Source organism: Athene cunicularia, assembly GCF_003259725.1.
Source record: "Athene cunicularia isolate RWA chromosome 3 unlocalized genomic scaffold, athCun1 chr3_part1, whole genome shotgun sequence".
In the NCBI taxonomy this organism is placed as follows: Eukaryota; Metazoa; Chordata; class Aves; order Strigiformes; family Strigidae; genus Athene; species Athene cunicularia.
The window spans coordinates 112468278-112478525 of NW_020799097.1; positions in this window are offsets into that span (position 1 = coordinate 112468278).

Sequence of the window (10248 nt, forward strand, 5' to 3'; positions counted from 1 at the left end):
CCAGCGGGGCGGCTTTAAATCGGGAATGAATGGGCAGTAAGTGATGTCTGAAGGTGAGGGAGGGAGCAGTGAGCTAGAGTGGCAGGACAGTGTGTGAGGTGCTGTGGGTAAGGGACCTCAAGGTCAGGGCAGGAGGATCCCCACACCAAGGGCACGTCTGCAAGCAGGGGAGTGCCCTGAGGACAGTGTTATAGGGGAAATCTCTTGCTCTTCTCTTGAGAAAGCTGTGGGAGTGGGTGCCTGCCTCGATGTTGCAACCAGTCCTCTTAGTGAAGTGCTTTGCTCAGCGTGGAAAGCCCTTCCTGCCCCATTTTGTCCCATATTTGTTCATCTTGTTAACTTGGCTGGCTGACTGACAAGAAAAAATTACTTTCTGGTGGGACTGTCTTTGATCACTTGCTAACCATTGTTCTTCTGAGTTAAAAAAAGGACATTTGGATTTTGAAGCCAGCTATGTAAGTTTATATCTTCTATTTTAAATCTTGATTATTGTATGTATATATGTATGGGGTTTTTTTCATAACAGCAGTGCAACTGGTGGCTGTAATATGACTGTATGCTTGCACCAATTATTCTTTCTCCTTAAATTCTCCTAAAACCCTGCATGATAAAGCAGTGCTGTTTCCTCACAACAACCGAGAGAAGCATATTAACAGGATAAAAATCTAGCTTTAAGTCTATTAAAGTTTATAGTGGGTCTTATGCCTTCTGGGCTTTAGTTTTGTCAGTGGTTTGGAGAGGGGGTTTTGTGGTGCCTTTTTTTGTTGTTGGTTTTTTGATGATGGGCGGCCGCAGTTGCTGTCCCGGTGCATCCCGGTGCACGGAGCGCTCTCCCCGCCGGGCAGCAGGCGGCGGTAGAACCGCGCCTGCCCGCGCCTCGGCCTGCGCTGGGAACTCCGGCACTTCGTGCGTGCCGGGGCTTCCGCGCATCCCGGAGCATCGCGCATCCCGGAGCATCCTGCGAAGCGCATCTGCGGGCTGGTGGGAACAGCTGAAGAGGTGTCTCTTCCGCAGCGGTTTTTCCTTAAAAGTGTGAATTACATCGTGCCATCAGAAAAACGAAGGCGTCTACATTAAAAGGGTGACCAGAAGAGAGTCCACAGGGCAATGACAAACAAAAATCTAATACATCGCTGCTGTAGTGACAGCAGATTTATCTTGAGCTGTCTTTGCTGAAAGTTGAGGTGACGTTTGCTTTGATCTTAAAAACAAAAGTAGGAGTTGAGTAAAAAACATCCAATAAAAATAGAAGTGAGCTGATCCTTACACTAGTGTAACCAATAAAGCATTGGGTATTTCTAATCATTTGGACTTGTATGTATGTATTGGACTCCTCAATGTCTGAAAAAAATCCTGAAAGAACACCAACAGATTAAGTAGAAATTTTTTTTCTGCTGGAGAAGACCTCAGGGAAAAGTGGTAGAGAAGAAAGGTTGGGGGATGAGTGTTATGGGACTGTTTTTAGCACAGGAATTTTAACTTCTTTCTGGTGATTTCTACCTCTCTCCTCGATTTCCAGGGTTAGATAAAGATGTGTTTCCATGAAGCACAGAACAGGGGTCTGCTGGCACCCACTGCACAGCACAAGTCCCCGTTTACCATCCCAGGCTCCATCTCCTTAGTGCAGACGTTGCCAAAATAGTGAGACCCATCTGAGCCTTCTCCCTGCTACCCATCCCCCTGTTTGCTCTGGAATGGCAAACCCTTCAACATCTCCACCTTCTCACTCTGGGTTTTTCTGGGCTATTCTACATTTAGCTGCTTTGAATTTCGATCTTTGAGATCTGGTTTTGCCTATTGAAATGCTGAAACACCTGCAACGGGTGATCTCGGACTGACATGCTGAACACTACATCTCTAGTAGTAAAACTGTTCCACCCTTCAGAGCACTAATGAGATGTATGGGTTTAATTGAATTCTCAGTCACAGACACATTGACACCTCATTTGTCTCCCTCCTTTCTCTGTTATAAGCTTATCTTGGAAAAGATAAACAGGAGCTTTTTATTCCATAACAAGCTAAGCAAAATTTATCTGCTAATGTAACTTTTGTAGGGCCAGATGCTGCCATGGTCAAAGCATGTACTTCTGTCTCTCTGACATTGTGCACAAACAGAGGGATGACTGTGTACATATCTAACTTCTTGCAAATTTTATTAGAAACTGCTTTAAGATGTTCTCTATGCATAAACTCTGTGTTTGTACTAACGGCTTGATTACAGCAGGTTTTGACATCTCTCGAGGTTTGATTACATCTAAGGTGGTGGAAGAATGTGAAATGCGTGGGCTGCTATGCCAAACCTGTGATATCACAAACGTACAGCCGCAGCAGGCTGCCCATGGTGCCGGCGTTTGCCTTTTTAGGCTCTTTCCAGCTAAGTCTCCTGAAGTTCCAGGGAGGGTTGCCGTAGGTTTCATCCCTGTGGGTCTGACACGGCGCTGGTCCTGCTGGGAGGTGCAGCTGTGATGGTGGCCCCACAGGTCCATGGCCACCCCTGTGGAGCTCCGAGCAGTCCTTCTGGAGGTGATGGAAATGCCCTGAGCTGGGACATGCCTGGGTGCCTCACTGTAGCCATGCCTGAGTGGCTGGGACGTGCCAGGCCTCCTGCCTCCCAGCCAGCATCCCTGATGTCCCTCCTGACATGTAAAAATGAGAGTTGAGAGGCCCAGAGCCCCTGGGAAGGGGCAAGAGGCTCTGACACTTTGTGCCAGAGATCCTATGCTCTCCAAAGGTACTTGGCCAGAGTTATCCTTCTGTTACACTGAGCACAAAACTTGAGAATTTTTTCAACAATTTCAGTATTAATCTTTGCCTACTTCAAAAGTGGGGGTGCCAATCTTAATAAGGCTCAGTTTTCCAGGTAACTACAGTGATAGTTTTTTCTCCCCTCAGACTTTATTGATGAAAGGGCTTTGAAGGCGGTCTGCCAGCATCTTTGCAGGCCTTGAAGCAGACCTTTTAACCAGCAGGAAATGGTATCTGTCAGGAACCCCCTTAAGAGAAACCAGCTGAGAAACATCCCATCCACGGGGAGAGTGAGATCACAAAAAGAGCTCTTTTCAGGACTAAGCATTCAATATTGCAGGCTGGACACTGAGCAAGACAGAACTGTGGGCACTGATAACTCTCTTTTATTTGCTGTTAACAGTGAGCAAGCTTGAGGAAGGTGCCTGTGCCTCCAGCCCTCTCCTGGCAGGCAGCGGGCTGTGGATGGAGTTTGATAGCAGCAGTGCCAAATCATCTCCTTCTCTTTGTAAGCAATTCACCGTTCAGGGGTGGCAGGGGTTCACCAAGGAAGTCTGCCAGGTTGTGACCCCAGTTTCTCTGTATCTTCTGCACTCCTGCATGCAGACTGTTTGCATGGCCTAGATCCCCTTCCTACCTTTCTGGGCTTTCAACAGAGGCCAGAAGGTGCACCTGACCCAAAGCTGGAGGGTTTTCCAACTGCCCTCAGGGCTATGAGCAGCAATGCTGGCTACTGAGGAGGCAGCTGGGTCTGTGATTTGATACAGAAGCAGGTGATGGTCTGCAGGTCTGTGAAGATGGTGCTCATCAGCTAATGATGCTGTGCTTGTAATGAAAAGATTATGGCAGCCCCAGCGGTCCTAAAATATGTCACGGGAGTGAGTATGCGGCTTTCAAAGGCTGGATGGTTCTGAGTGGGAACTCCATTCCCAGCCTGAGATAACATGGTGGTTCTGGTGGTTCTGGAGACTGCAGAGTCCTGTGCCTTTACTAAAGGAAAAGCAAAAAATGCAGCACTCCGGTGTTTAATAGCAACTCCTTTGCTTATTCACTGCATGTGTGTATAGAACATTCTGATCTATTTAAACAAAATTTGTCTGCTAGCTATGAGGAGGAATGCAAAAATTCACACACCTGTTGAGCAATCAAGATTTGCTGATGAATTATATTGATGATGCAGTGGTTGGTTTTGTCCAGGGTCCTTTATTTTAATCTGTCCATCTGATATATTGTGACTCTTAATTTCATCCTTACAAACTGAAGCCCTTGATGTTCTGTTTGCATCTTGATAAGACACAGCCCTGATAATAGCAGTTTACAGTTGGCAAGGATTATTCCATTTTGTTACACATAAACAGCTATGTGCAAGCAAAGGAGCTAGCTGTACCTGTTTAATCAGGCCTGTGTTCAGTTAACTTAAGGAGAGATAGTCAACATTTCAGCTGCACCACATGAAAGATAATTTAGATGGGACTGATGCCATCTTTGCAGTTTTGTAAACTCCAGTGGATGTTGACTCCTGAAGTGGAAAAACTGATTTGCATGTGTGATTTAAACTTTGTTTTGTGAAGTCCCCCAAACAAGTAAGAGCAAGTGATTGGTTTTGGGAAGAATATTAAAAACTACAAATCTTTGAGTTACACTTGTACCAGAAAAGCAGCACAGTTGACTTGTGCTGTGGCGACTAACAAGGGGATCTTAGTCATGGCAGTAACTGGGAAGATCCTTGTAGGTCATGGGTTATCTCTTCTGGAGGGGTGAAGCAAGCTCAGAGCTGGCCAGTGTTCAGCTGCTGAGTTGAGGCAAGGCATTTCTTGTCAATTGGTGATTTTTTTTTTTTTTTTTTTTTTTTTTTTTCCCAGCATAAAAGTCAGATTTGCCAGCAGGTGATGCTCACAGTAGTGTTTATGCTGGCTGCTGTGGATGCTGCTGTGCTTTTACCCCTGTCCTGAACTTCCTGACTTCTGTAGGTTTTTTGAGATGCAGTGAACAAAAGCAAACTTGCTATTCCAGGTTTTACCTATGATTGGCACTGGGTCTTTCAGCTCTTTCCCTGACTCCCTCACTCTTTCACTGCCAAACACCTCTGACCCCCAGCAGGCTGCTTGGTGCTTTGCTGTGGTTTGAAGGACATGGGTGAAACAAAATGTTAACGTGCAGATCAGAAAGTGGTGTTGAATTAAAGTGCACATCAAGCAACTGAGGACCTGGTTCTGATAGGGGCTGTAATGTCATATGCCTTCCCCCTGATGGAGAGCAATGTTGTCAGCAGTGTTGATTCATGTTCTTCTGGAGCACTGCTGTCTCCTGCAATGCTCCTGAGCCCTGGCCGCAGCACAGAGGCACCTCATCTGCACGTATAAAACTGTCCTCTTCACACACTGAGATGCAGACACAACCGTCTCTCATGGGGGTCTTGAGGATGTTCAGGTCTGACTGAAATAGGACATGCTCTGGCAGATGCCTCTAGGTCCAGCTTCACGGTGCTTCAGGTGCCCTTTACTTCTGTCCTGTGTTTGGCCAGTGAAGTTTTGAATGGTCATTAATGCTGCAGTATAAGAGAGTGGTTTGGTTTCTTTTCCTTTGTCTTCCTCAGGAACAGAAGTCAAGGAAACCTGTTAATTTTACGTACCTGACAATACCTGGTTATTTATATGGCTTCTCAAAGTGGTTTTCATGTTGGGCAGTACATGCACATCATGACCATTTAAAAATTTTCTTCATTGTTATTTTCTGACTTGAGTTCTAACTTTTGCAAACCTGTTAGGGTGCGATTTGGTGATAGTGAATCCTTAAGAGAAGGACCGTCTGCTGAAAAATAGCTAAACAGTGCGCCGAAAACCTACCCCAAGCCTGATTGCAGTTTTATTAAGCAGTACTTCATAGTGGTATTCTGGATATCAAGTAGAATTAAACCACCACTAGATTGTCAGAACACATGTCTAAGTGACGTTTATGGGGATATGACCATACAATCTCTAGAAAGCAGACAAATGGACAGAGAAAAGCTTTTCATTCAAATTCTGGAATTTTATGGTAAAATTGGCTGTTATGCTTTCCTATGCCATACTAAGCACAACTAAAACCCACATTAGAAAATGTGCTGCAGGAGGTGACTTTGTAGGAACAAGTTCATAAAAGTCTATGTTATCTTAAAAATCATTGCAGTTTTTAAACTAATGCAAATATATTTTTCTGTCACCTCTACAGACAATCAAGGACCCAAATTGGCCAGCTACTCTGTTGCTGAAGCAAAATTTTGGACAGAATCCTTTTCTGGGGAATTTTATTCCTTGGTCCTGTTGTTAACTTGAAAACCAGATCAAACCTACTGAACTACCACAGTGGGCAGATTTTATCCCAGTCTGTGGCCAGCATTTGGATTCTCTGATGTCTAAGAAGGAATAAACTCATCTGGTACCTTTCTTTTGGAGAAGGGTATCTCTCTTCTCCTTATTTTCCTGGGAAGTTGGTAACCAAGCATCCCTGGTAGTGCTTTCTTCAGTTGGAAGTGGCCAGTGGAAAAAACCTGATGGGTGAGCAGAGGGATGCGGAAGCACATCAAGTGCGTAAACTCTGCTTCCTGAGCAGTGTGGGCTAAAAATACTTGATTGTTTCTCTCAAAGGGAAAGGCAGCACTTTTGAAAGCAGGACCATGTGTTTAACTCTGATATGGAAAATATGTGAAGGGGGAAGGCGAGTCATACAAGATCTATGGTGTTTTAAGCAGAGGTGAAATAGTGTGCTTTCTCTGTACAGACAGGCTCTTCTCTGAGCAAATGTTGAAGGGCTGTTTCAGCGCAGTCTGGCAGCAGGAGGAGCAGGGATAGACAGATATCAAGTAGGTTTTGGTATTTTTAGCACCATCTTAATTTGGCTCCATAATCACCCTTCCAGTCCACTCATGCAGGGTGCTGAGCAAGTCTGTGCTCGCAGCGCCTCATCTTTGCATCACAGCGCTGAGGGCACCAAGACCCACAAATGTACCAGCACTTGGCCTCTCCTCTTCCTCTTCCTCTCCTCCTCGGCCAAGAAAGGGACCTGCTGGGAAGGAGCCCGGGAGTCTGGGAAGGCTCTGCATGAAATCTGTCCTCAGAGACGCCAAGGCAGTCGATCCTGTACCAAGCTGTGCCTGCTGCTCAGGCTGTCCCCCTCCCAAACACGCAGCCTGTGCTGGCTGACTGTTATTCAGGGGTGCCAAGTCGGCTAGCTTGCTTTCTAAATCAATGGATTATTTTCCTGGTTCTGTCAAAGTTGCCACAAAAGCTAACCCTAATGGACGAGACATTGAGTAGGTAGTGGTTTAAGCACTCTGAGCGAAGCAATGGACTGGGTAACACTGGAGCAGCCTGCAGAGATTTCAGAACGCGGGGTATAATGTGTGCTGAGTTCCTGATGCTTTTGGAGAGTGTATCGGCCACTAGCACCAGCTAGTTCGGTTTGTCTGAGTGCTTTGATCTAATGAAAAATGACACATATTTAGAATATGAAGAAGTATGGAAGTTCTGGATATATCATGTAAAAATCCCTATAACATAATGTCCAGACTACAGTAACATATTTTTGGCAAATTAACTGACCTGGAGATGTGTTGTACGATTTACAGATGCCTTCATGTGCCAACTACCAGCCATTCCCTCACCCGAATGACACTGCAGCATGTGAGCTCCTCCTCGGTGTTTAAGGAAAGAAATTATCTTGTTCTTCTTTCTTTCTCACTTTATAAGAAGAATAATTCGATTATTTTTCTTAGCATTCATTCCTTTGTTGCACTCATTTGTTTTATGCATGCACTGTGTTTTTCTGTTTGGGAGTTATTTGCCTGAGGTCATTTCAGGCAAATAACTGGGTTTTGGAGCTAGCATGGAGAGCTGGAAGGTCCTCGGGTGGCAGTTATCCTTAGTGGGGGATGAGTCAGCAGTAGAGGCCCCATCCCCTGCATCCTACACTCTGTGCCCTTCCCCACCACCTTCCCCACACTAAGGCTGCACACAGAGAGCTGGTTTCTGACATTTATAGGCAGCCTTATGGAGATGGAGGCCGTGGAGTATTAGCACAATGACTATGATCTGAATTTCACAAGCTGGCATAGTAAGGACAGAAGGCAGAGAAGAAATGCAGCATATTTGCAGGATTTTGGCAGGTTGAATAGGCTGTCACCAGTAACCTTCGGGATTTTTTTTCAGAGAAGAATTTCCACATTAATTACAATGAGCTACAGATCTAGCAAAGGCAGTAACTGAGATCTGCCTCAAAAACATGAGGTTAGCATGTAGGAATGGAAAGGTATTGACTGATTTTTAATCAAAATCTGCTTAAAATGTGCTACCTGAATTTGGCTATGAGGACTCAAATATGGCACCAAGATACCAGGATCATCTTCTTTTTCATATAAAAAGACTTGCTGTGTGTGGGCTGTGTACCTGGCACAAGAGTTTTGTTTAAGGGAGCTGGAGGTTGCCCAGTTTAAGTGGCAGCTAAATGTTATTTAAGAATTCCTGATGCCTTGTCGTTACGACTCTGACCACTTGGTGACCAACATCTGCACCCTGTATAAGGAGGGGGAACTGCAGCAGATGTGAGTCACCTCCAGCAATGTTCCCTGAGCTGTTCTGATGCCAGGTTGAGTGACATCTCGAGCGGTAGCAGGAATCCTGGGATGGGATGACCTATATAGGACCACCGTTCCCATGGCAACTTCAGACCGTGCAAGATATCCTATTTTGGGTGGCACAGGAGAGTCCAGCCGAAATGGGCATCGCCCTCAGCCCACCTGCTCAGGTGGAGGTCACCTCCTCGCAGGCTGTGGGGGATAACGGTGCCAATGGTCGGTGAGGACCAGCCATATCTACTGGAAAAGTAACATGACAAATGAAGTATCTTAGGCTACCCCAATTTTGATTTAACCCTGTAGTTTATTAGGGGAGGGGTGGGGAGATGGCTCTAGCAGACCCTGGATCCCCTTTGCAGTCATTCAGCAGCAGCCCTCTAGCCTGTGTCTTGGTGGGCAGACCCCAACCCATGTTGTCTCCAAAACACTGTTCCTCACAGCAACCTTGGCTGCGAGGGCAAGGTATTCTTCTGCCATCTCTTACCCAAGTGCTTTGTGCTCTGCTGTTTGACTCTCGGTAGCCTCTGTCATCTCTGAGATGCATGTTTTGGAATAGGTGTTGAAATATTTTTGGTTTATGTCTGTTTACTTCATTTCTGCAGAACTGCAGGATGTAATGTTTAAGTTATGAAACCCTAGTACCCTCTCAGCTCATGCCTGGCCTGCCTGGATTTATCACCAGGCTGTATGGAAAAGAAACTCTCCTGCTGGAAAGGTTTCTGGCAGTAGAGAGGAGAGGGGGAACCCCACTGGGTAAATAATACTCTGTCCTGGGGTCAGGCAGAAGTCCCCATGGTGCTGCCTGCGAAGTTGAGGAGCTTGGGGCAGGGGTGACCCTGCCAGGGTGAGGAGAGGACAGGATGTCCCCATAGGGGTACAGGCTCTGCCACTTGTGCCTCTGCATGGGCCATGTAGTCCCCACTCCTTTCTGCAAGGCTGTGCAAGGAAACAGGGCTTCTGCAGTTGTCTGTCCCTTCTCTTGCTGCTGCTTCAAGTTCTTCAGGCCAATTTCGAATGGGTGTGATGGATTAGGGGCTTTTAGGGGGTTAAACACCTCTAAAACTTGCAAAAATCAGATTCTTGCATAGAAGAGGGAATACCACGCAGCGGGTTCATATGGTGGAAAGATAATCGGCTCACCTTTTATCTGGTGAAGGGGTAACCATAAGGAGGGTGATGGAAAGACTTTGGGAAGTGGGATGCATTTATTGTGGAACATCTATTTTAAAAGTCTTTTTCATAGAATTGCTTGTTTAAGAGGTCTGACTCCATCATTAAGTCAGGGGTAAATAAATTTTACACTCTGGAGCTTGTTGTGTGGCAGAACTGAAACTTTCTGTCACTGCCTTGAGAAGCCCACCAATTGAGCAACAGTTGCTGTTATATCAGAATCTTAAAACTACTGAAGTTTACAGGCTACAGTCTGCTTTTTGGTTTTTTAGAGAACATATTTTTTTTATTTCCTGACTTAATTCTGCATGTTATCTTCCTTGAAGTTGCCTTTATACCTGCTTTTACAAAAGTATCCATCTTCATGAGGGATTTATGATATTTGTGCTGTCATTCCACTTCTGTAGATACAATCAGTCAATAAAACACTGCTCTTGAAAGAAGATAAACATTTGTCTATGCTTGTAAGTTCTGCTATATTAATGGATAGTTTATCTACTGCTACAAGAGCTCAAAAGCAAGATAAAGCTGAATACCATGTACTGACAATATTCTTCCTTGGTCCTAGCTGAGCACTGTACTAATGGAAGATGAGGGGCTGCTGGCCATAAGGGTTTCGTTGCAGTGGAGCAGTCTTTTGGCGAAGAGGAGTCAATCTAAAGCTCTTCTTGCTAGATGTGACAGGCAGGCTTTTCCAAGACTTGCTGTTATCCCCGTGAGGC